This window comes from Oncorhynchus kisutch, unplaced genomic scaffold, assembly GCF_002021735.2.
Source record: "Oncorhynchus kisutch isolate 150728-3 unplaced genomic scaffold, Okis_V2 scaffold1964, whole genome shotgun sequence".
Lineage (NCBI taxonomy): Eukaryota > Metazoa > Chordata > Actinopteri > Salmoniformes > Salmonidae > Oncorhynchus > Oncorhynchus kisutch.
In genome coordinates, this window is record NW_022263909.1 from 1 (window position 1) to 24,508 (window position 24,508).

Here is a 24,508-nt window from a genome sequence, read left to right on the forward strand (position 1 = left end):
TTCATTAAACCATCAGTAGAGTGAAATGCGATGGGAACCATTGGGAATTAACAGCAAAAGTTATTTATTTGTCACGCAAGCCTTTAATCTGCCATAAATCTGTTTGATAGAAACATTTCTGGTGGGAAAATGTATATATTGTTTATGCAGATTTTTGAATATTCACATGAAAATCTGTCTCAAATTACATGGAAATTAGCTACTAAGGTGGATATCGATCCAACACTGCTGCTTATTCAAACCAGCCCACTGGGCGGGACTTTATTCATACAAGGACACAGGTGCAAATTGGTTTGCAACACAGGAGATACTCCCAAGAACAGGAGCTTAAATAGGACAGTTTCACAAGTTAGTCACATACTCAGTTATGTGGACACACAAACCATTAACATTTTCCATACAGAGTCTGAACATTTTCATTTTCATTAAATCATCAGTGGGCCAACAATGCAAATGTCAACAATGGAACTAATGCATCACATCCAAATATCACTTGATTATCTGTAGTGCTGGAGGAATGGCACCACCCAGATAAACACACACAGAGTTTAAAAAAAGGACAGTTTAAACAAGGAACCTGATCTCCTTTATATTCAAACTGACAGGACTCCATAGTCAATTCATGTTTTCTAATAAAAACAAACAAAATATATGTTTGAGTATACCCTGTACCATTTAATTCATATGGTAATGACAGGTAAACACATTGTCAGTCAACAATATTAGACAACGGGAGCACTGTGTATGTTCTCTGATGAATTTTAAGTCAATGTGATGTGAAATATCAACATACACGCTAAGAGAAGCCTTCCCCTCTGTGTGCAGTATAATGTGTTCTTTCAGGCTTCCTAAATGGGCAAATGGTTTGCACCCTGGGAGGAGTGGTAAGGCTTCTCTCCTGTGTGTATTCTCTCATGTTGTTTCAGGTTTCCTCTCTGGTTGAAACACTTTCCACATTGGGAGCAGTGGTACGGCTTCTCTCCTGTGTGTATTCTCTCATGTTGTTTCAGGGTTCCTCTCTGGTTGAAAAACTTTCCACACTGGGAGCAGTGGTACGGCTTCTCTCCTGTGTGTATTCTCTCATGTCCTTTCAGCATCCCCGAATGGTTGAAACACTTTCCACATTGGGAGCAGTGGTAAGGCTTCTCTCCTGTGTGTATTCTCTCATGTTGTTTCAGCGCCCCCGACTGGTTGAAACACCTTCCACATTGGGAGCAGTGGTAAGGCTTCTCTCCTGTGTGTATTCTCTCATGTAGTTTCAGGTCCCCCGAATGGTTGAAACACTTTCCACATTGGGAGCAGTGGTAAGGCTTCTCTCCAGTGTGTATTTTCTCGTGTTGTTTCAGGTGTCCACTCTGGTTGAAAAACTTTCCACATTGGGAGCAGTGGTAAGGCTTCTCTCCTGTGTGTATTCTCTCATGGTCTTTCAGCATCCCCGAATGGTTGAAACACTTTCCACATTGGGAGCAGTGGTAAGGCTTCTCTCCTGTGTGTATTCTCTCATGTTGTTTCAGCATCCCCGAATGGTTGAAACACTTTCCACATTGGGAGCAGTGGTAAGGCTTCTCTCCTGTGTGTATTCTCTCATGTTGTTTCAGCGCCCCCGACTGGTTGAAACACCTTCCACATTGGAAGCAGTGGTAAGGCTTCTCTCCTGTGTGTATTCTCTCGTGTTGGTTCAGGAATGCTTTCCGGTTGAAACACTTTCCACACTGGGAGCAGTGGTAAGGCTTCTCTCCTGTGTGTATTCTCTCGTGCCGTTTCAGCACCCCTGACTGGTTGAAACCCTTTCCACACTGGGAGCAGTGGTAAGGCTTCTCCCCTGTGTGTATCCTCTCATGTTGTTTCAGTTGTGCTTTCTGTTTAAAACTCTTTTCACACTGGGAGCACTGGTGTCGTCTTGCTTGTTTGGACTTCCCTGGCTCTGGTTCCTCTGAGTCTGGTCTTTCTCCTGCCAAAGATAGTGTTATTTTTAAATAGAGACCCAAATGAAACCACATGATAAAACAACCTTGCTATGAGGGTAAATCCTAAATCCGATCTCTTAATAACCTGATGCCAGTTTTAACAATCTTAGTGTGATTTTAAAACAAATGTAGAGCTTCCTGGTAATTACTGCTATGTTTACATTACTTATTCATCCTGTTTTACAAGTCAGAACACAAAAACCTAGACAATTCTAGGACACTGAAGACACAGGCGTCGCTGGATTCCAATTGAACAGGTGGTTCTAAATATATAACATTCATAGCTGTATGATACAGAATGTGACCTACACACTTCCTTAAACATCAAATAACTAAAGAAGTAATTTTGTGTGGAAGTCCAAAACTTGTTTTTACGTTGAAGATACAAAGCACATCAGTAACATCTCCCCGTTGTTGAAAGGGTTTGACACATTGCTGTTTAAATGGACCAATTTCTTATTTAGACATTCACAGATTTTCAACATTTTGATTATCGCTGATGTCATATTTTGGGTAAATGTTCCTAAAACTGATAGTAACAACAAAAAATATATATATAAACGCAACAACAACAAAAAAAGATTGCAGAATTTTTTACATCCCTGTTAGTCAACATTTATTCTTTGCCAAGATAATCCATCCACCTGACAGTGTGGCATATCAAGAAGCTGATTGAACAGCTTGGTTATTACACAGGTGCATCTTGTGCTGGGGATAATAAAAGGCAACCCGAAAATGTGCAGTTTGTTCAAACAACAATGCCACAGGTCTCTGAGGGAGCGGGCAATTGGCATGCTGACTGCAGGAATGTCCACTGGAGCTGTTGTCAGGGAATTTAATGTACAGTACCAGTCAAAAGGTTGGACTCACCTCCTCATTCAAGGGTTTTTCTTTATTTTTACTATTTTCTACATTGTAGAATAATAAAGTGTTAAATCAAAATATATATTTTATTCTTCAAAAGTTGCCACCCTTGCTTTCTCTCAAACAGCTTCACCTGGAATCCTTTTCCAACAGTCTTGTAGGCGTTCCCACATATGCTGAGAACTAGTAGGCCGCTTTCCCTTCACATCTGCGATCCAACTCATCCCAAACCATCTTGATACAATACATTAGATTCAAAGGTACCAAAAAGTACAGTAAAAATTACTTCCATCTCTGGAAATGTGGACAAAAAAAAAAAAATGATTAAATAAAAAACCGTGGGGGATTGTGTAGGTCAGGTCATCTGATGCATCACTCTCCTACTTGATCAAATAGCTCTTACACAGCCTGGAGGTGTGTTGGGTCATTGTCCTGTTGAAAAACCAATGACAGTGGGACTAAGCCCAAACCAGATGGGATGGCATATATATTTGTAGAATGGTGTGGAAGCCATGCTGGTTAAGTGTGACTTTGATTTATTTATTCATGACATTGTCAACAGCAAAGCACCCGCACATCATCACATCTCCTCCTCCATGCTTCACGGTGGGAACCACACATGCGGAGATAATCTGTTCATCTACTCCTCGTTTCACAAAGACATGAAGCTCTGATCCAAAAATCTCAAATTTGGACTCATCAGACCCAAGGACAGATATCCACCGGTCTAATGTCCATTGCTCGTGTTTCTTGGCCCAAGCAAGTCACTTCTTCTTATTGGTGTCCTTTAGTAGTGGTTTCCTTGCAGCAATTGGACCATGAAGGCCTGATTCACGCAGTCTCCTCTGAACCGATGATGTTGAGATGTGTCTGTTACTTGAACTTTGTGAAGCATTTATTTGGGCTGCAATTTCTAAGGCTGGTAACTCTAATGAACTTATGCATCAGAAGTAACTCTGGATCTTCCATTATTGTGGTGGTCCTTAAAGTAATGATGGACTGTTGTTTCTCTTTGCTAATTTGAGCTGTTCTTGACATAATATGGACTTTTACCTTGTCACAACACAACTGATTGCGGAACATTTCGACAACATCCGGTGATATTGCAGAGTGCAAAATATATATTTTTTATGAGAAATATTTAACTTTCATGCATTCACAAGTGCAATACCACAAATTAAAGCTTAAGACTCCATAATGTTTCATCATTAGATGCTACAGTCCTCTAAGACTCCATAATGTTTCATCATTAGATGCTACAGTCCTCCTTTAAGACTCCATAATGTTTCATCATTAGATGCTACAGTCCTCCTTTAAGACTCCATAATGTTTCATCATTAGATGCTACAAGGCTCCTTTAAGACTCCATAATGTTTCATAATTAGATGCTACAGTCCTCATTTAAGACTCCATAATGTTTCATCATTAGATGCTACAGTCCTTTAAGACTCTATAATGTTTCATCATTAGGTGCTACAGTCCTCCTTCAATACTCCATCATGTTTAGAATGTGTCTGGAAGCGCTACTCTATCTATTCTACTCTCATCCTTTCGGTTTTAATAATATTAAAAAAATAATAATGTTATAATAGGTAATAATTAACTTTAATAACTAGGGTTAATACCTGCCTGGCGCACCAACAAAATATTTCTTTAGCCCCCTCTAACAATACCACTACAGAATTAGCATAGTAGGCCATGTAACTTAACCTGTAGTGACACCCAGCCCGTGAACGGGACAGTTATCATCATCTGACACTAATTAGCATAACGCAACGGACATAAATCTTCCTAGAAAATCTTCCTATTCATGAAAATCACAAGTGAAATCTATTGGAACACAGCTTAGCCTTTTGTTAATCACCCTGTCATCTCAGATTTTCAAAATATGCTTTACAGCCAACGCTAGACAAGCATCTGTGTAAGTTTATCATAGCCTAGCATAGCATTATGCCTTGCTAGCAGCAGGCAAACTTGTCACGGAAATCAGAAAAGCAATCAAATTAAATCGTTTACCTTTGATGAACTTCAAATGTTTTCACTCACAAGACTCCCAGGTAGACAGCCAAAGTTCATTTTTTCCCAAAATTGTAGGCGAAATAGCTCTGTTTGTTCTTCACGTTTGGCTGAGAAATCGCCAGGAAATTGCGGTCACAACTCTGAAAAATATTCCAAATTAGCTCCATAATATCGACAAAAACATGGCAAACGTTATTTAGAATCAATCCTCAAGGTGTTTTTCTAATATCTATTTGATAATATATCCGTCGGGACAATTCCTTTTTCTCTAGGACCGATTGGAGTAATGGCTACCTCTGCACTTTACGCGAGAATCTCTCTCGGAGCCACCATGTGACCACTTACGCAATGTGCCCCCATACGGCTATTCTTCAACAGAAATGCGTAAAACTACGTCACAATGCTGTAGACACCTTGGGGAATATGTAGAAAGCGTAAGCTCGTTGATGGTACATTCAAAGCCATATAGGGAGTCATTGGAACGCAGCGCTTTCAAAACCTGGGGCACTTCTGGATTGGATTTTTCTCAGGCTTTCGCCTGCAACATCAGTTCTGTTATACTCACAGACAATATCTTTACAGTTTTGGAAACGTTAGATTGTTTTCTATCCAAAGCTGTCAATTATATGCATATTCTAGCATCTTCTTCTGCAAAATATCCCATTTAAAACGGGGACGTTTTCTTTCCCAAAAATGAAAATACTGCCCCCTAACACCAAGAGGTTTTAAGGTAATCAGAAATATTTAGGACTAACTTATTCCTTGACACCCATTCTGAAACTAACTGCAGCTCTATGTTAAGTGTTGCAGTCATTTCAGTTGCTGTAGTAGCTGACGTGTACAGTGTTGAGTCATCCGCATACATAGACTCACTGGCTTTACTCAAACGTCATCGGCATGCTGTTGGTAAAGATTGAAAAAAGTAGGTGCCAAACAGCTGCCCTGGGGAATTCCTGATTCAAACTTGATTTTGTAGCTCTGGGGCGGCAGGTAGCCTAGTGGTTAGAGCGGTAGGCCAGTAACCGAAAGATTGCTGGATCGAATCCCCGAGTTGACAAGGTAAAAAACTCATTCTGCCCCTGAACAAGGCCGTCATTGAAAAAAATAATTTGTTCTTAACTGACTTGCCTAGTTAAATAAAGGTTACATTTGAAAAGAAAAACTCTTTATCCACAATATAGCAGGGGGTGTAAAGCCTTACGTTTTGTCAGCAGCAGGCTATGATCGATAATGCCAAAAGCTGCACTGAAGTCTAACAAAACAGCCCCAACAATATTTTTTCATGAATCTCTCTCAGCCAATCAGTCATTTGCAAGTGCTGTGCTTGCTGTATGAACTTCCCTATAAGCTAAAAGTCTATATTTGTTTACTGTAAAATAGCATTGTATCTGGTCAAATAGATTTTATTTGCGCAAAATTTCATTTAATTGAAGATGCTCCAAAGATTTTTACAATCATTCTTCATGTATTTTATCTTTGTTTCATTGTGTACTTTCTTCTTTTTATTCAGTTTAGTCAAATGATTTCTCAATTTGCAATAGGTTTGCCAATCAGTTCTTCAGCCAGACCTATATCCAATCTCTTTTGCCTCCCTCTTCATCATACCATTTTTTCAATTCCTCATCAATTCACGTGGATTTAACAGTTTTTACAGTCATTTTCTTAATGGGTGCATGCTTATTAGTAACTGGGATAAGCAGTTTCAAATGTGTCACGGGCAGTGTCTGGTTGCTCATCATTACACACCACGGACCAACAAATATTATTTACATCATCAACATAGGAATCACTACAAAAAAATGTATGACCTCTTATACACAATATTAGGCCCAGCCTTTGGAACTGTGGTTTTCCTAGACATGGCTACTATATTGTGATCACTACATCTGATGGATCTGGATACTGCTTTAAAACCCATATCTGCAGCATTAGTAAAGATATGATCAAACCATGTTGATGATTTCATTCCTCTACTGTTTGTCACTACCCTGGTAGGTTGATTGATAACCTGAACAAGGTTGCCGGCACTGGTTACAGTTTGAAGCTTTTGCTTGAGTGGGCAGCCTGATCACAGTTTTCCTCCATATTCATAACATCCATATACACCAGTCTATCTTCCTGTCAACTAACAGAACTCTGCTAAATTACAGCACTTACTTTGATGTGTCAAATCTGATCCTTTCTTCTCTTCTCCTCCTCTCACAGTTCCACTCAGCCCCGTTGTTTTCCTGCAGTCCACCAGCAGCACAGACAACCTCTTCATACCCAGCAGTAAGGTGCTACCGGGAGAGGCACGATACAGGGTCTCCGGGAGGGAGGAAGGGCTAGTGTTGTCCTGGTAACCATAAAGAGAGGACACAGACGCATATCATTATGGATGCTGAATTCACTGTTGTCATAAACTGCTTTACAGAAACCCAGCCCCCAAGCAAGAGAAAGCTGTTTGCTTGTCCAGACCAAGCTGTACCATCTGGTGTTCTGATCTGGAGAGACTCTTCTCTGCCACGTCAGCATCAGGATGTTGTTGAAGCTCCCCAGAGGATCCACCATAGTCATGTCTCTCTCCTGTGTTAATGAGAACATCAAAATGAGTAGTAAACTTATAACCGTCTAATAAAATCATAGGGTCTTACAAGAGGCATGAATATGTCCCTTTGATATTTTAAGTAGAGATTATGCTTCAATATTGAATTTTAAAAGCCTGTTATACTAGATGAGGGGAACTTTAATGTAGACCACATGGAGAATTCAATACATTTAATTGAAAAGTCCCTCAAATATATGAACCAATGGCAGATCGACCCTTTAACAATTCCTACAGTACTGAACAACAGATTCAAGTGTAGAACTTCAGTAGAATGCCCCTTTAAAACCACACATTAGTTCAACAACGGCATAGTTTGTGTCCCTGTTAAAGACAGTACTCACTGGTGTTAATCTGATATTCTGTCTCTTCCTCTTTCACTGCCAAAACGTCTTCCTTCTTCACCTTTGAGATAGCATCCTCTTCCTCTCTAAACGGTTCTTTCTCTTCTTTCACTATAACAGCCTCATCTTCCTCCTTTTTCATTCTGAAGTATTCTTTCTCCAAACAGCAGACCCCCTCTTTATTAGCAAGGGAGGAGTAGTTTAGTGAGCTCATGGTCAGGGATGTTATCTAGCTAGCTAGCATTAGCGACTAGCCTAGTGCTAGGCTCAGTATCAATCTTTAACACGTTTGCAAATTGAACCAGTTGATACGTCAACCGAAAATCGTTTAAAACACTGAGATTAGCTAATGTACATTAACATGGTCTAAAACGTCAATCTTTCAGTTTTATGTTGGCTAGCAAGCTACCGACGTGGTTGAAAGAGTTGACGCCTTGTTGTTCCTGAAGAAGCGTCCCGTCCAGTCCATTATACGTCACGCAAGAAGAGTCAACTGAAAGACGCTCATCGCCATCTGCTGACTGGAGTGGGTAACGCAGTTTGGAAACAATAGTTACTACACTTTTTGTATTGGAAAGAACGTCATAATTATTTAATAATTAATGATTTAATAATAAGCTGATACATTTTCTCTTCCAAATAATACGTTCCTGTACACAGAAGCAGAAGCTCAATATGAATATGTAGATGATTAATAAATACTTATATGAATAGGTAGTGTGTTGATATACATTTTCTCTGTTAATTTTTCACATTCTTTTTTAATCTACATGTGACCATACTATTCCCTTAAAGCCACGCTCTATAAGATACAAATCATCCTGTAAACAACAGAACAAATGCATCACATGCAAATAGCACTTGGTTATCTGTAGTGCTATACACTGGGTAGACAAAACATTAAGAACAGCTGCTCCTTCCATGACTTAGAAAGACTAGGTGAATCCAGGCTAAAGCTATGATCCCTTACTGATGTCACTAGTTAAATCCACTTCAATCCGTGTAGATGAAGGGGGGAGACAGGTTAAATAACGATTTTTAAGCCTTGAGACATGAGACATGGATTGTGCATGTGTGCCATTTAGAGAGTTAATGGGGAAGACAAAATATTTAAGTTACTTTGCACGGGGTATGGTAGTAGGTGCCAGGCGCACCGGTTTGTGTCAAGAACTGCAACGCTGCTGGGTATTTCAGCTCAACAGTTTCCCATGTGTACCAAGAGTGGTCCACCACCCAAACAGTGGTGGTTTGTGCCGTTTAAGATGAGGCAGGACAACTTGTTTTTTCATGAGCATGGCCTTAATTCTATTACAGCATATGGACGACTGTCATTCATATTTCACTCACCCTGTTCAATGGAACAGCAATAGGTTTAGGCTACTACATGATACTCTAATTGTCCCTATACCCATCATGAGGTAGCAACCTAGCCTATGAATGAAAGTTTAGGATGTAGGTTCACACAGGTCGAGATAAAGTTTTGCGGTGACAGACAGTGCCACATGGACAGACAGTGACACATTCAATACTGCCTTGCACACTCTCGCCTGCATCTAGCTGAAATAGAGATATCACTGGACAAATTCAGGTATGTTTATCCCCGTTTTGTTCCATTTAAACGTTTGTCAACAGAATCGGCGGAATGAATACACCCCTGATCATGCATAAACACAGTTCACTTTCATTACAGACACGTTGTATTCCCTCTTGCATCTATGTGCTCTCCTCTTATCACCTTCTCCCTTTGTTTCTGTACTTCAATGCACAACACATCAGCTGTATGTGACCAGGAGAAAAAACCTTTCCAAGCCAAACCATTTCATAACTGCTACACACAGCTTACATTGTTGTCAACTGTGTAACTGTGTAAGTCTATGGAAGCCTTGAGAACCATAATCCTCCTAGGTTTTGTATTGTGGTCAATATACCCAGAGGAGGATGCAAAATAGTATGTTTTAATAAATTATTTGGTGGCGTGATTATATTTAGTATAGTTTTATCTAAAAAGGACAACTTTAAAATATTTTACCATTTTTATTTTTCTGAAAATAACTGAGGACGATGGTCCTCCCCTTCCTCCTCTGAGGAGACCCCACTGCACCCAAAGGACACCCAGCCAACTTGACACAATTGTGGGAAGCATTGGAGTCAACATGGGCCAGCATCCCTGTGGAATGCTTTCGACACCTTGTAGAGTCCATGCCCCGACGAATTGAGGCTATTCTGAGGGAGAAAGGGGAGGGTCCAACTCCATATTAGGAAGGTGTTCCAAATGTTTGGTATAATCAGTGGATATATCTGCCATTTAGCAGACACTTTTATCCAAAGGGATTTGCAGTCATGTGTACAAACACTTTACATATGGGTGGTCCCAGGAATCAAACCCACTACCCTGGTTTTACAAGCACTATACTCCACCAACTGAGCTACAGGACCACAAGGAATGATCAAGGAATGATGCAGATAAACACACACAGCCTGAGTTTCAGAAATATAATTGAATCAAAGACCGTAACATTGAAACTGACATACTTCATATTTAGTTACAATCAAATATTATGTCACATGCGCTGAATACAACAGGTGTAGATCTTAACGTGAAATGCTTACTGACAAGCCTATAACCAACAACGTAGATAAGAAAAATAAGGGTTAAGAAAATATTCCCAAAATAAAAAAAATAAAAAAGTAGCTCAGTGCCGAGGGGTAGCTCAGGCCTGAGCTACCCCTCGGTCCTGAGCTTCCTCAGTAATGAGGCACCCCTCAGTCCAGGTGGGCCCTTTGTTAGGGTTACTAGGCCAAGGTCGGCGGCGAGGGTCGCCACTCAAATGACGCTAAGAAAGTGGACTAAGACTATGGTAGAGTGGCGTCCACGTCCCGCCACAGTGGACAGACGCCCACCCAGACCCTCTCCTATGGGTTTAGGTGTGCGGTCCGGGAGTCCGCACCTTTGGGGGGGGTGGGGGGGGGGGGGGTACTGTCACGCCCTGGCCTTAGTTATCTTTGCTTTCTTTATTATTTTGGTCAGGCCAGGGTGTGACATGGGGGATTTATGTGTTTCGTCTTGTCTAGGGGTTTATTAGATTTATGGGGTTGTGTTCATGTTAGGTGTCTAGGTAAGTCTATGGTTGCCTAGATTGGTTCTCAATCAGAGGATATATATCAGAGGAGGTACCAGTACAGTGTCAATGTGGAGGCTATATACAGGAGGTACCAGTACAGAGTCAATGTGGAGGCTATATACAGGAGGTACCAGTACAGAGTCAATATACAGCAGGTACCAGTACCGAGTCAATGTGGAGACTAGTACAGGGGGTACCAGTACCGAGTCAATGTGGAGACTATATACAGGGGGTACCAGTACAGAGTCAATGTGGAGGCTATATACAGGAGGTACCAGTACAGAGTCAATGTGGAGGCTATATACAGGGGGTACCAGTACAGAATCAATGTGGAGGCTATATACAGGAGGTACCAGTACCGAGTCAATGTGGAGGCTATATACAGGGGGTACCAGTACAGAGTGGAGGCTATACAAGGGATGTTTACATACACTTAGGTTGGAGTCATTAAAACTCGGTTTTCAACCACTCCACAAATGTCTTGTTGACAAACTATAGTATATGCAAGTCTAAACACCATGGGACCACACAGCCGTCATACCGCTCAGGAAGAAGACTTGTTCTGTCTCCTAGAGATCAACATACGTTGGTGCGAAAAGTGCAAACCAGTCCCAAACAACAGCAAAGGACCTTGTGAAGATGCTGGAGGAAACAGGTACAAAAATATCTATATCCATAGTAAAATGAGTCCTATATCAACATAACCTGAAAGGCCGCTCAGCAAGGAAGAAGCCACTGAAGAAGGGCCTTGGTTAGGGATGTATCCTTGTTTTGAATCCCAGCCACCGTAGGAGGCCTTTTGCCTTTTGGTTGGCCGCCGTTGTAAATAAGAATTTGTTCTTAACTGACTTGCCAAGTTAAATAAAGGTTCAATAATAAATAAATAAAATAAAGTACAGAGAGATAATTGATGAAAACCTGCTCCAGAGCACTCAGGACCTCAGACTGGGGCAAAGGTTCACCTTCCAACAGAACAACAACCCTAAGCACACAGACAAAGGACAACGCAGAAGTGGCTTCGGGACAAGTCTCTGAATGTCCTTGTGTGGCCCAGCCAGAGCCTGGACTTGAACCCGATCGAACATCTCTGGAGAGACCTGAAAATAGCTGTGCAGCGACGCTCCCCATCCAACCTGAGAGAGGTTGAGAGGATCTGCAGAGAAGAATGGGAAAAAATACAGGTGTGCCAAGCTTGTTCCTGTTAAGACACCTGACCAGCTGAGTGCAGGTGGGCTCTCCTGTCAACATGAGGCTCCTGTTGCAGCCCTCAAGGGCACATTGACAGATTTTCCACCTAGTCCTCTCTGGGATTCAAACAAGGGATCTTTCAGTTACTGGCCCAACACTGTTAACCGCTAGGCTACCTGCAGCAGGAGCCCCATGTTGACAGGAGAGCCCACCTGCATTCAGCTGGTCAGGGGCAGTGGTGCCCTGTAAGTAACAAATGTATCACTATCAGAGGGGTGTATTATGACATCAGATAGAACTACTCAGACATTCCAAATATCACTTGATTATCAGAGGGGTGTATTATGACATCAGATAGAACTACTCAGACATTCCAAATATCACTTGATTATCAGAGGGGTGTATTATGACATCATATAGAACTACTCAGACATTCCAAATCAGGCTTCATGCATATCATGAAGGTGGATATTGATCCAACCATTTCAAAAGTAATGACTGGGCTGACGGAAACAGGTAATGCCTGAACATTTTTGTAAATGGCGACAGACGATATGTTAGTTCGTTTGACATGGTGGGTTGTGTCAGTAAAAACGTTTTAGTGAGAAATGGCGATGGAAACTCCTTTATGTACAAATATTTATATAATAACCATCATGTCTTAGTTAACTTGGAGTCACGTGATGATATGTTGTGTGGTCCTCCCACTAAAACTTGGAATACCATGTAGTTTATTAGGCTACAGATGAAATAAGTTATGAACTTCACAGGGTAGTGAAACTACATGTGATGAGCTTGATGCTCCTTTCCAATACATTTTGAGGGTCTTAATCTGGTGACATGATGACCGATGCTTGGTTGCCATTTGACAAATAAAATAATTGCTCTCATCCATAATAATCTCATCAATCGGGTAACAATGTTTATTCAACCAGTGGGAGCGTTGTAAATGCCCCAAGGGAAGTCAAAAGAGGAACTCTTCATTGAGACAATGATGAAGAGCAATCCTTGGGAGAGTTGTGGTGGATATTATAAAATAAGGATCTGCTGGAGTCCAAGTCAAACCAAGATTCTTTAATTCTGAGCTCAGAGAGAATAACAAACAGAGTTACACAGCGCAGTGTAGACAGTCTGATTTCCTGAAGTATTGAGTGACTAGCACATATCTTTATAGTTTCCTGTTCCTGGGCGGGACTTTATTCATACAAGGACACAGGTGTAAATTGGTTTGCAACACAGGATGATACTCCCAAGAACAGGAGCTTATAATAGGACAGTTTCACAAGGTTAGTCACATACTCAGTTATGTGGACACACAAACAATTAACATTTTCCATTACAGAGTCTGAACATTTTCATTTCATTAAATCATCAGTGGGCCAACAATGTAAATGTCAACAATGGAACTAATGCATCACATCCAAATATCACTTGATTATCTGTAGTGCTGGAGGAATGACACACCCAGATAAACACACACAAAGAGTTTTAAAAAAGGACCGTTTAAAAGAAGGAACCTGATCTTCTTTATATTCAAACTGACAGACTCCATAGTCAATTCATGTTTTCTAATAAAAACAAACAAATATATGTTTGAGTATACCCTGTACCATTTCATTTCATCTGGTAAAGACAGGTAAACACATTGTCAGTCAACAATATAAGACAACGGGAGCACTGTGTATGTTCTCTGATGAATTTTAAGTCAATGTGATGTGAAATATCAACATACACGCTAAGAGAAGTAATTTCTCTCTCCTGTGTATTCTCTAATGACGTTTAAGTGACTTATGAGTAATATGTTTTCCCACAGTCTGAGCTTTTTTTTGTGTGTGTGTATTCTCTCATGTTGTTTCAGATTCCCCGACCGGTCGAAACACGTTCCACATTGCGAGCAGTGGTAAGGCTTCTATCCTGTGTGTATTCTCTCATGCCGTTTCAGCTCCCCCGAACGGACGAAACACTTTCCACATTGGGAGCAGTGGTAAGGCTTCTCTCCTGTGTGTATTCTTTCATGCTGTTTCAGCGTCCCTGAATGGTTGAAACACTTCCCACACTGGGAGCAGTGGTAAGGCTTCTCTCCTGTGTGTATTCTCTCATGTTCTTTCCGCGCCCCCGGCTGGTTGAAACCCTTTCCACACTGGGAGCAGTGGTAAGGCTTCTGCCCAGTGTGTATTCTCTCATGCCGTTTCAGGTGTCCTCTCTGGTTAAAACACCTTCCACACTGGGAGCAGTGGTAAGGCTTCTCTCCTGTGTGTATTTTCTCGTGTTGTTTCAGCAACCCCGACCAGGAGAAACACTTTCCACATTGGGAGCAGTGGTAAGGCTTCTCTCCTGTGTGTATTCTCTCGTGTTGTTTCAGCACCGTCAAAACACTTTCCACATTGGGAGCAGTGGTAAGGCTTCTCTCTTGTGTGTATTCTCTCATGTCGTTTCAGCGTCCCCGAACGGACGAAACACATTCCACATTGGGAGCAGTGGTAAGGCTTCTCTCCTGTGTGTATTATCTCATGTTTCAGCGTCCCCGAACGGACGAAACACATTCCACATTGGGAGCAGTGGTAAGGCTTCTCTCCTGTGTGTATTATCTCGTGTTGTTTCAGCACCCCTGGCTGGTTGAAACCCTTTCCACACTGGGAGCATTGGTAAGGCCTCTCCCCTGTGTGTATGCTCTTATGTGTTTTCAGTTGTGCTTTCTGTTTAAAACTCTTTTCACACTGGGAGCACTGGAGTCGTCTTGCTGGTTTGGACGTCCCTGGCTCTGGTTCCTCTGAGTCTGGTCTTTCTCCTGCCAAAGATAGTGTTATTTTTAAATAGAGACCCAAATGAAACCACATGATAAAACAACCTTGCTACGAGGGTAAATCCTAAATCCGATCTCTCAATAACCTGAGGCCAGTTTTAACAATCTTAGTGTGATTTTAAAACAAATGTAGAGCTTCCTGGTAATTACTGCTATGTTTACATTACTTATTCATCCTGTTTTACAAGTCAGAACACAAAACCTAGACAGTTCTAGGACACTGAAGACACAGACGTCGCTGGATTCCAATTGAACAGGTGGTTCTAAATATATAACATTCATAGCTGTATGATACAGAATGTGACCTACACACTTCCTTAAACATAAAATAACTAAAGAAGTCATTTTGTGTGGAAGTCCAAAACTAGTTTTTACGTTGAAGATACAAAGCACATCAGTAACATCTCCCTGTTGTTGAAAGGGTTCGACACATTTCTGTTTAAATGGACCAATTTCTTATTTAGACATTCACAGATTTTCAACATTTTGATTATCGTTGATGTCATATTTTGGGTAAAGTCAAAAATAAGGTGAAATATTTTGGGTAAATGTTCCTAAAACTGATAGTAACTACAATAAACAAAAAATATAAACACAAAATGTAAAGTGTTGGATGTTTCATGAGCTGAAAAAAAAAATGCAGAATTTTTTACATCCCTGTTAGTCAACATTTATTCTTTGCCAGATCATCCATCCACCTGACAGGTGTGGCATATCAAGAAGCTGATGGAACAGCTTGATTATTACACAGGTGCACCTTGTGCTGGGGATAATAAAAGGCTACTCAAAAATGTGCAGTTTGCTCACACAACAATGCCACAGATCTCTGAGGGAGCGGGCAATTGGCATGCTGACTGCAGGAATGTCCACTGGAGCTGTTGTCAGGGAATTTAATGTACAGTACCAGTCAAAAGTTTGGACTCACCTCCTCATTCAAGGGTTTTTCTTTATTTTTACTATTTTCTACATTGTAGAATAATAAAGTGTTAAATCAAAATATATATTTTATTCTTCAAAAGTTGCCACCCTTGCTTTCTCTCAAACAGCTTCACCTGGAATCCTTTTCCAACAGTCTTGTAGGCGTTCCCACATATGCTGAGAACTAGTAGGCCGCTTTCCCTTCACATCTGCGATCCAACTCATCCCAAACCATCTTGATACAATACATTAGATTCAAAGGTACCAAAAAGTACAGTAAAAATTACTTCCATCTCTGGAAATGTGGACAAAAAAAAAAAAAAATGATAAAATAAAAAACCGTGGGGGATTGTGTAGGTCAGGTCATCTGATGCATCACTCTCCTACTTGATCAAATAGCTCTTACACAGCCTGGAGGTGTGTTGGGTCATTGTCCTGTTGAAAAACCAATGACAGTGGGACTAAGCCCAAACCAGATGGGATGGCATATATATTTGTAGAATGGTGTGGAAGCCATGCTGGTTAAGTGTGACTTTGATTTATTTATTCATGACATTGTCAACAGCAAAGCACCCGCACATCATCACATCTCCTCCTCCATGCTTCACGGTGGGAACCACACATGCGGAGATAATCTGTTCATCTACTCCTCGTTTCCAAAGACATGAAGCTCTGATCCAAAAATCTCAAATTTGGACTCATCAGACCCAAGGACAGATATCCACCGGTCTAATGTCCATTGCTCGTGTTTCTTGGCCCAAGCAAGTCACTTCTTCTTATTGGTGTCCTTTAGTAGTGGTTTCCTTGCAGCAATTGGACCATGAAGGCCTGATTCACGCAGTCTCCTCTGAACCGATGATGTTGAGATGTGTCTGTTACTTGAACTTTGTGAAGCATTTATTTGGGCTGCAATTTCTAAGGCTGGTAACTCTAATGAACTTATGCATCAGAAGTAACTCTGGATCTTCCATTATTGTGGTGGTCCTTAAAGTAATGATGGACTGTTGTTTCTCTTTGCTAATTTGAGCTGTTCTTGACATAATATGGACTTTTACCTTGTCACAACACAACTGATTGCGGAACATTTCGACAACATCCGGTGATATTGCAGAGTGCAAAATATATATTTTTTATGAGAAATATTTAACTTTCATGCATTCACAAGTGCAATACCACAAATTAAAGCTTAAGACTCCATAATGTTTCATCATTAGATGCTACAGTCCTCTAAGACTCCATAATGTTTCATCATTAGATGCTACAGTCCTCTAAGACTCCATAATGTTTCATCATTAGATGCTACAAGGCTCCTTTAAGACTCCATAATGTTTCATAATTAGATGCTACAGTCCTCATTTAAGACTCCATAATGTTTCATCATTAGATGCTACAGTCCTTTAAGACTCTATAATGTTTCATCATTAGGTGCTACAGTCCTCCTTCAATACTCCATCATGTTTAGAATGTGTCTGGAAGCGCTACTCTATCTATTCTACTCTCATCCTTTCGGTTTTAATAATATTAAAAAAATAATAATGTTATAATAGGTAATAATTAACTTTAATAACTAGGGTTAATACCTGCCTGGCGCACCAACAAAATATTTCTTTAGCCCCCTCTAACAATACCACTACAGAATTAGCATAGTAGGCCATGTAACTTAACCTGTAGTGACACCCAGCCCGTGAACGGGACAGTTATCATCATCTGACACTAATTAGCATAACGCAACGGACATAAATCTTCCTAGAAAATCTTCCTATTCATGAAAATCACAAGTGAAATCTATTGGAACACAGCTTAGCCTTTTGTTAATCACCCTGTCATCTCAGATTTTCAAAATATGCTTTACAGCCAACGCTAGACAAGCATCTGTGTAAGTTTATCATAGCCTAGCATAGCATTATGCCTTGCTAGCAGCAGGCAAACTTGTCACGGAAATCAGAAAAGCAATCAAATTAAATCGTTTACCTTTGATGAACTTCAAATGTTTTCACTCACAAGACTCCCAGGTAGACAGCCAAAGTTCATTTTTTCCCAAAATTGTAGGCGAAATAGCTCTGTTTGTTCTTCACGTTTGGCTGAGAAATCGCCCGGAAATTGCGGTCACAACTCTGAAAAATATTCCAAATTAGCTCCATAATATCGACAAAAACATGGCAAACGTTATTTAGAATCAATCCTCAAGGTGTTTTTCTAATATCTATTTGATAATATATCCGTCGGGACAATTCCTTTTTCTCTAGGACCGATTGGAGTAATGGCTACCTCTGCACTTTACGCGAGAATCTCTCTCGGAGCCACCATGTGACCACTTACGCAATGTGCCCCCATACGGCTATTCTTCAACAGAAATGCGTAAAACTACGTCACAATGCTGTAGACACCTTGGGGAATATGTAGAAAGCGTAAGCTCGTTGATGGTACATTCAAAGCCATATAGTGAGTCATTGGAACGCAGCGCTTTCAAAACCTGGGGCACTTCTGGATTGGATTTTTCTCAGGCTTTCGCCTGCAACATCAGTTCTGTTATACTCACAGACAATATCTTTACAGTTTTGGAAACGTTAGATTGTTTTCTATCCAAAGCTGTCAATTATATGCATATTCTAGCATCTTCTTCTGCAAAATATCCCATTTAAAACGGGGACGTTTTCTTTCCCAAAAATGAAAATACTGCCCCCTAACACCAAGAGGTTTTAAGGTAATCAGAAATATTTAGGACTAACTTATTCCTTGACACCCATTCTGAAACTAACTGCAGCTCTATGTTAAGTGTTGCAGTCATTTCAGTTGCTGTAGTAGCTGACGTGTACAGTGTTGAGTCATCCGCATACATAGACTCACTGGCTTTACTCAAACGTCATCGGCATGCTGTTGGTAAAGATTGAAAAAAGTAGGTGCCAAACAGCTGCCCTGGGGAATTCCTGATTCAAACTTGATTTTGTAGCTCTGGGGCGGCAGGTAGCCTAGTGGTTAGAGCGGTAGGCCAGTAACCGAAAGATTGCTGGATCGAATCCCCGAGTTGACAAGGTAAAAAACTCATTCTGCCCCTGAACAAGGCCGTCATTGAAAAAAATAATTTGTTCTTAACTGACTTGCCTAGTTAAATAAAGGTTACATTTGAAAAGAAAAACTCTTTATCCACAATATAGCAGGGGGTGTAAAGCCTTACGTTTTGTCAGCAGCAGGCTATGATCGATAATGCCAAAAGCTGCACTGAAGTCTAACAAAACAGCCCCAACAATATTTTTTCATGAATCTCTCTCAGCCAATCAGTCATTTGCAAGTGCTGTGCTTGCTGTATGAACTTCCCTATAAGCTAAAAGTCTATATTTGTTTACTGTAAAATAGCATTGTATCTGGTCAAATAGATTTTATTTGCGCAAAATTTCATTTAATTGAAGATGCTCCAAAGATTTTTACAATCATTCTTCATGTATTTTATCTTTGTTTCATTGTGTACTTTCTTCTTTTTATTCAGTTTAGTCAAATGATTTCTCAATTTGCAATAGGTTTGCCAATCAGTTCTTCAGCCAGACCTATATCCAATCTCTTTTGCCTCCCTCTTCATCATACCATTTTTTCAATTCCTCATCAATTCACGTGGATTTAACAGTTTTTACAGTCATTTTCTTAATGGGTGCATGCTTATTAGTAACTGGGATAAGCAGTTTCAAATGTGTCACGGGCAGTGTCTGGTTGCTCATCATTACACACCACGGACCAACAAATATTATTTACATCATCAACATAGGAATCACTACAAAAAAATGTATGACCTCTTATACACAATATTAGGCCCAGCCTTTGGAACTGTGGTTTTCCTAGACATGGCTACTATATTGTGATCACTACATCTGATGGATCTGGATACTGCTTTAAAACCCATATCTGCAGCATTAGTAAAGATATGATCAAACCATGTTGATGATTTCATTCCTCTACTGTTTGTCACTACCCTGGTAGGTTGATTGATAACCTGAACAAGGTTGCCGGCACTGGTTACAGTTTGAAGCTTTTGCTTGAGTGGGCAGCCTGATCACAGTTTTCCTCCATATTCATAACATCCATATACACCAGTCTATCTTCCTGTCAACTAACAGAACTCTGCTAAATTACAGCACTTACTTTGATGTGTCAAATCTGATCCTTTCTTCTCTTCTCCTCCTCTCACAGTTCCACTCAGCCCCGTTGTTTTCCTGCAGTCCACCAGCAGCACAGACAACCTCTTCATACCCAGCAGTAAGGTGCTACCGGGAGAGGCACGATACAGGGTCTCCGGGAGGGAGGAAGGGCTAGTGTTGTCCTGGTAACCATAAAGAGAGGACACAGACGCATATCATTATGGATGCTGAATTCACTGTTGTCATAAACTGCTTTACAGAAACCCAGCCCCCAAGCAAGAGAAAGCTGTTTGCTTGTCCAGACCAAGCTGTACCATCTGGTGTTCTGATCTGGAGAGACTCTTCTCTGCCACGTCAGCATCAGGATGTTGTTGAAGCTCCCCAGAGGATCCACCATAGTCATGTCTCTCTCCTGTGTTAATGAGAACATCAAAATGAGTAGTAAACTTATAACCGTCTAATAAAATCATAGGGTCTTACAAGAGGCATGAATATGTCCCTTTGATATTTTAAGTAGAGATTATGCTTCAATATTGAATTTTAAAAGCCTGTTATACTAGATGAGGGGAACTTTAATGTAGACCACATGGAGAATTCAATACATTTAATTGAAAAGTCCCTCAAATATATGAACCAATGGCAGATCGACCCTTTAACAATTCCTACAGTACTGAACAACATATTCAAGTGTAGAACTTCAGTAGAATGCCCCTTTAAAACCACACATTAGTTCAACAACGGCATAGTTTGTGTCCCTGTTAAAGACAGTACTCACTGGTGTTAATCTGATATTCTGTCTCTTCCTCTTTCACTGCCAAAACGTCTTCCTTCTTCACCTTTGAGATAGCATCCTCTTCCTCTCTAAACGGTTCTTTCTCTTCTTTCACTATAACAGCCTCATCTTCCTCCTTTTTCATTCTGAAGTATTCTTTCTCCAAACAGCAGACCCCCTCTTTATTAGCAAGGGAGGAGTAGTTTAGTGAGCTCATGGTCAGGGATGTTATCTAGCTAGCTAGCATTAGCGACTAGCCTAGTGCTAGGCTCAGTATCAATCTTTAACACGTTTGCAAATTGAACCAGTTGATACGTCAACCGAAAATCGTTTAAAACACTGAGATTAGCTAATGTACATTAACATGGTCTAAAACGTCAATCTTTCAGTTTTATGTTGGCTAGCAAGCTACCGACGTGGTTGAAAGAGTTGACGCCTTGTTGTTCCTGAAGAAGCGTCCCGTCCAGTCCATTATACGTCACGCAAGAAGAGTCAACTGAAAGACGCTCATCGCCATCTGCTGACTGGAGTGGGTAACGCAGTTTGGAAACAATAGTTACTACACTTTTTGTATTGGAAAGAACGTCATAATTATTTAATAATTAATGATTTAATAATAAGCTGATACATTTTCTCTTCCAAATAATACGTTCCTGTACACAGAAGCAGAAGCTCAATATGAATATGTAGATGATTAATAAATACTTATATGAATAGGTAGTGTGTTGATATACATTTTCTCTGTTAATTTTTCACATTCTTTTTTAATCTACATATGACCATACTATTCCCTTAAAGCCACGCTCTATAAGATACAAATCATCCTGTAAACAACAGAACAAATGCATCACATGCAAATAGCACTTGGTTATCTGTAGTGCTATACACTGGGTAGACAAAACATTAAGAACAGCTGCTCCTTCCATGACTTAGAAAGACTAGGTGAATCCAGGCTAAAGCTATGATCCCTTACTGATGTCACTAGTTAAATCCACTTCAATCCGTGTAGATGAAGGGGGGAGACAGGTTAAATAACGATTTTTAAGCCTTGAGACATGAGACATGGATTGTGCATGTGTGCCATTTAGAGAGTTAATGGGGAAGACAAAATATTTAAGTTACTTTGCACGGGGTATGGTAGTAGGTGCCAGGCGCACCGGTTTGTGTCAAGAACTGCAACGCTGCTGGGTATTTCAGCTCAACAGTTTCCCATGTGTACCAAGAGTGGTCCACCACCCAAACAGTGGTGGTTTGTGCCGTTTAAGATGAGGCAGGACAACTTGTTTTTTCATGAGCATGGCCTTAATTCTATTACAGCATATGGACGACTGTCATTCATATTTCACTCACCCTGTTCAATGGAACAGCAATAGGTTTAGGCTACTACATGATACTCTAATTGTCCCTATACCCATCATGAGGTAGCAACCTAGCCTATGAATGAAAGTTTAGGATGTAGGTTCACACAGGTCGAGATAAAGTTTTGCGGTGACAGACAGTGCCACATGGACAGACAGTGACACATTCAATACTGCCTTGCACACTCTCGCCTGCATCTAGCTGAAATAGAGATATCACTGGACAAATTCAGGTATGTTTATCCCCGTTTTGTTCCATTTAAACGTTTGTCAACAGAATCGGCGGAATGAATACACCCCTGATCATGCATAAACACAGTTCACTTTCATTACAGACACGTTGTATTCCCTCTTGCATCTATGTGCTCTCCTCTTATCACCTTCTCCCTTTGTTTCTGTACTTCAATGCACAACACATCAGCTGTATGTGACCAGGAGAAAAAACCTTTCCAAGCCAAACCATTTCATAACTGCTACACACAGCTTACATTGTTGTCAACTGTGTAACTGTGTAAGTCTATGGAAGCCTTGAGAACCATAATCCTCCTAGGTTTTGTATTGTGGTCAATATACCCAGAGGAGGATGCAAAATAGTATGTTTTAATAAATTATTTGGTGGCGTGATTATATTTAGTATAGTTTTATCTAAAAAGGACAACTTTAAAATATTTTACCATTTTTATTTTTCTGAAAATAACTGAGGACGATGGTCCTCCCCTTCCTCCTCTGAGGAGACCCCACTGCACCCAAAGGACACCCAGCCAACTTGACACAATTGTGGGAAGCATTGGAGTCAACATGGGCCAGCATCCCTGTGGAATGCTTTCGACACCTTGTAGAGTCCATGCCCCGACGAATTGAGGCTATTCTGAGGGAGAAAGGGGAGGGTCCAACTCCATATTAGGAAGGTGTTCCAAATGTTTGGTATAATCAGTGGATATATCTGCCATTTAGCAGACACTGTTTATCCAAAGGGATTTGCAGTCATGTGTACAAACACTTTACATATGGGTGGTCCCAGGAATCAAACCCACTACCCTGGTTTACAAGCACTATACTCCACCAACTGAGCTACAGGACCACAAGGAATGATCAAGGAATGATGCAGATAAACACACACAGCCTGAGTTTCAGAAATATAATTGAATCAAAGACCGTAACATTGAAACTGACATACTTCATATTTAGTTACAATCAAATATTATGTCACATGCGCTGAATACAACAGGTGTAGATCTTAACGTGAAATGCTTACTGACAAGCCTATAACCAACAACGTAGATAAGAAAAATAAGGGTTAAGAAAATATTCCCAAAATAAAAAAAATTAAAAAGTAGCTCAGTGCCGAGGGGTAGCTCAGGCCTGAGCTACCCCTCGGTCCTGAGCTTCCTCAGTAATGAGGCACCCCTCAGTCCAGGTGGGCCCTTTGTTAGGGTTACTAGGCCAAGGTCGGCGGCGAGGGTCGCCACTCAAATGACGCTAAGAAAGTGGACTAAGACTATGGTAGAGTGGCGTCCACGTCCCGCCACAGTGGACAGACGCCCACCCAGACCCTCTCCTATGGGTTTAGGTGTGCGGTCCGGGAGTCCGCACCTTTGGGGGGGGGGGGGGGGGGGGTACTGTCACGCCCTGGCCTCAGTTATCTTTGTTTTCTTTATTATTTTGGTCAGGCCAGGGTGGGACATGGGGGATTTATGTGTTTCGTCTTGTCTAGGGGTTTATTAGATTTATGGGGTTGTGTTCATGTTAGGTGTCTAGGTAAGTCTATGGTTGCCTAGATTGGTTCTCAATCAGAGGATATATATCAGAGGAGGTACCAGTACAGTGTCAATGTGGAGGCTATATACAGGAGGTACCAGTACAGAGTCAATGTGGAGGCTATATACAGGAGGTACCAGTACAGAGTCAATATACAGCAGGTACCAGTACCGAGTCAATGTGGAGACTAGTACAGGGGGTACCAGTACCGAGTCAATGTGGAGACTATATACAGGGGGTACCAGTACAGAGTCAATGTGGAGGCTATATACAGGAGGTACCAGTACAGAGTCAATGTGGAGGCTATATACAGGGGGTACCAGTACAGAGTCAATGTGGAGGCTATATACAGGAGGTACCAGTACCGAGTCAATGTGGAGCCACCGTAGGAGGCCTTTTGTCTTTTGGTTGGCCGCCGTTGTAAATAAGAATTTGTTCTTAACTGACTTGCCAAGTTAAATAAAGGTTCAATAATAAATAAATAAAATAAAGTACAGAGAGATAATTGATGAAAACCTGCTCCAGAGCACTCAGGACCTCAGACTGGGGCAAAGGTTCACCTTCCAACAGAACAACAACCCTAAGCACACAGACAAAGGACAACGCAGAAGTGGCTTCGGGACAAGTCTCTGAATGTCCTTGTGTGGCCCAGCCAGAGCCTGGACTTGAACCCGATCGAACATC

The 24,508-nt window shown here is 40.9% G+C and overlaps 1 pseudogene; it reads right to left on the reverse strand.

Moving 5' to 3' along the window:
- Positions 1 to 653: 653 nt before the first annotated feature.
- LOC116368566 (zinc finger protein 271-like) lies at positions 654 to 21,230 on the reverse strand (annotated as a pseudogene).
- Between the last annotated feature and the right edge of the window lie 3,278 nt (positions 21,231 to 24,508).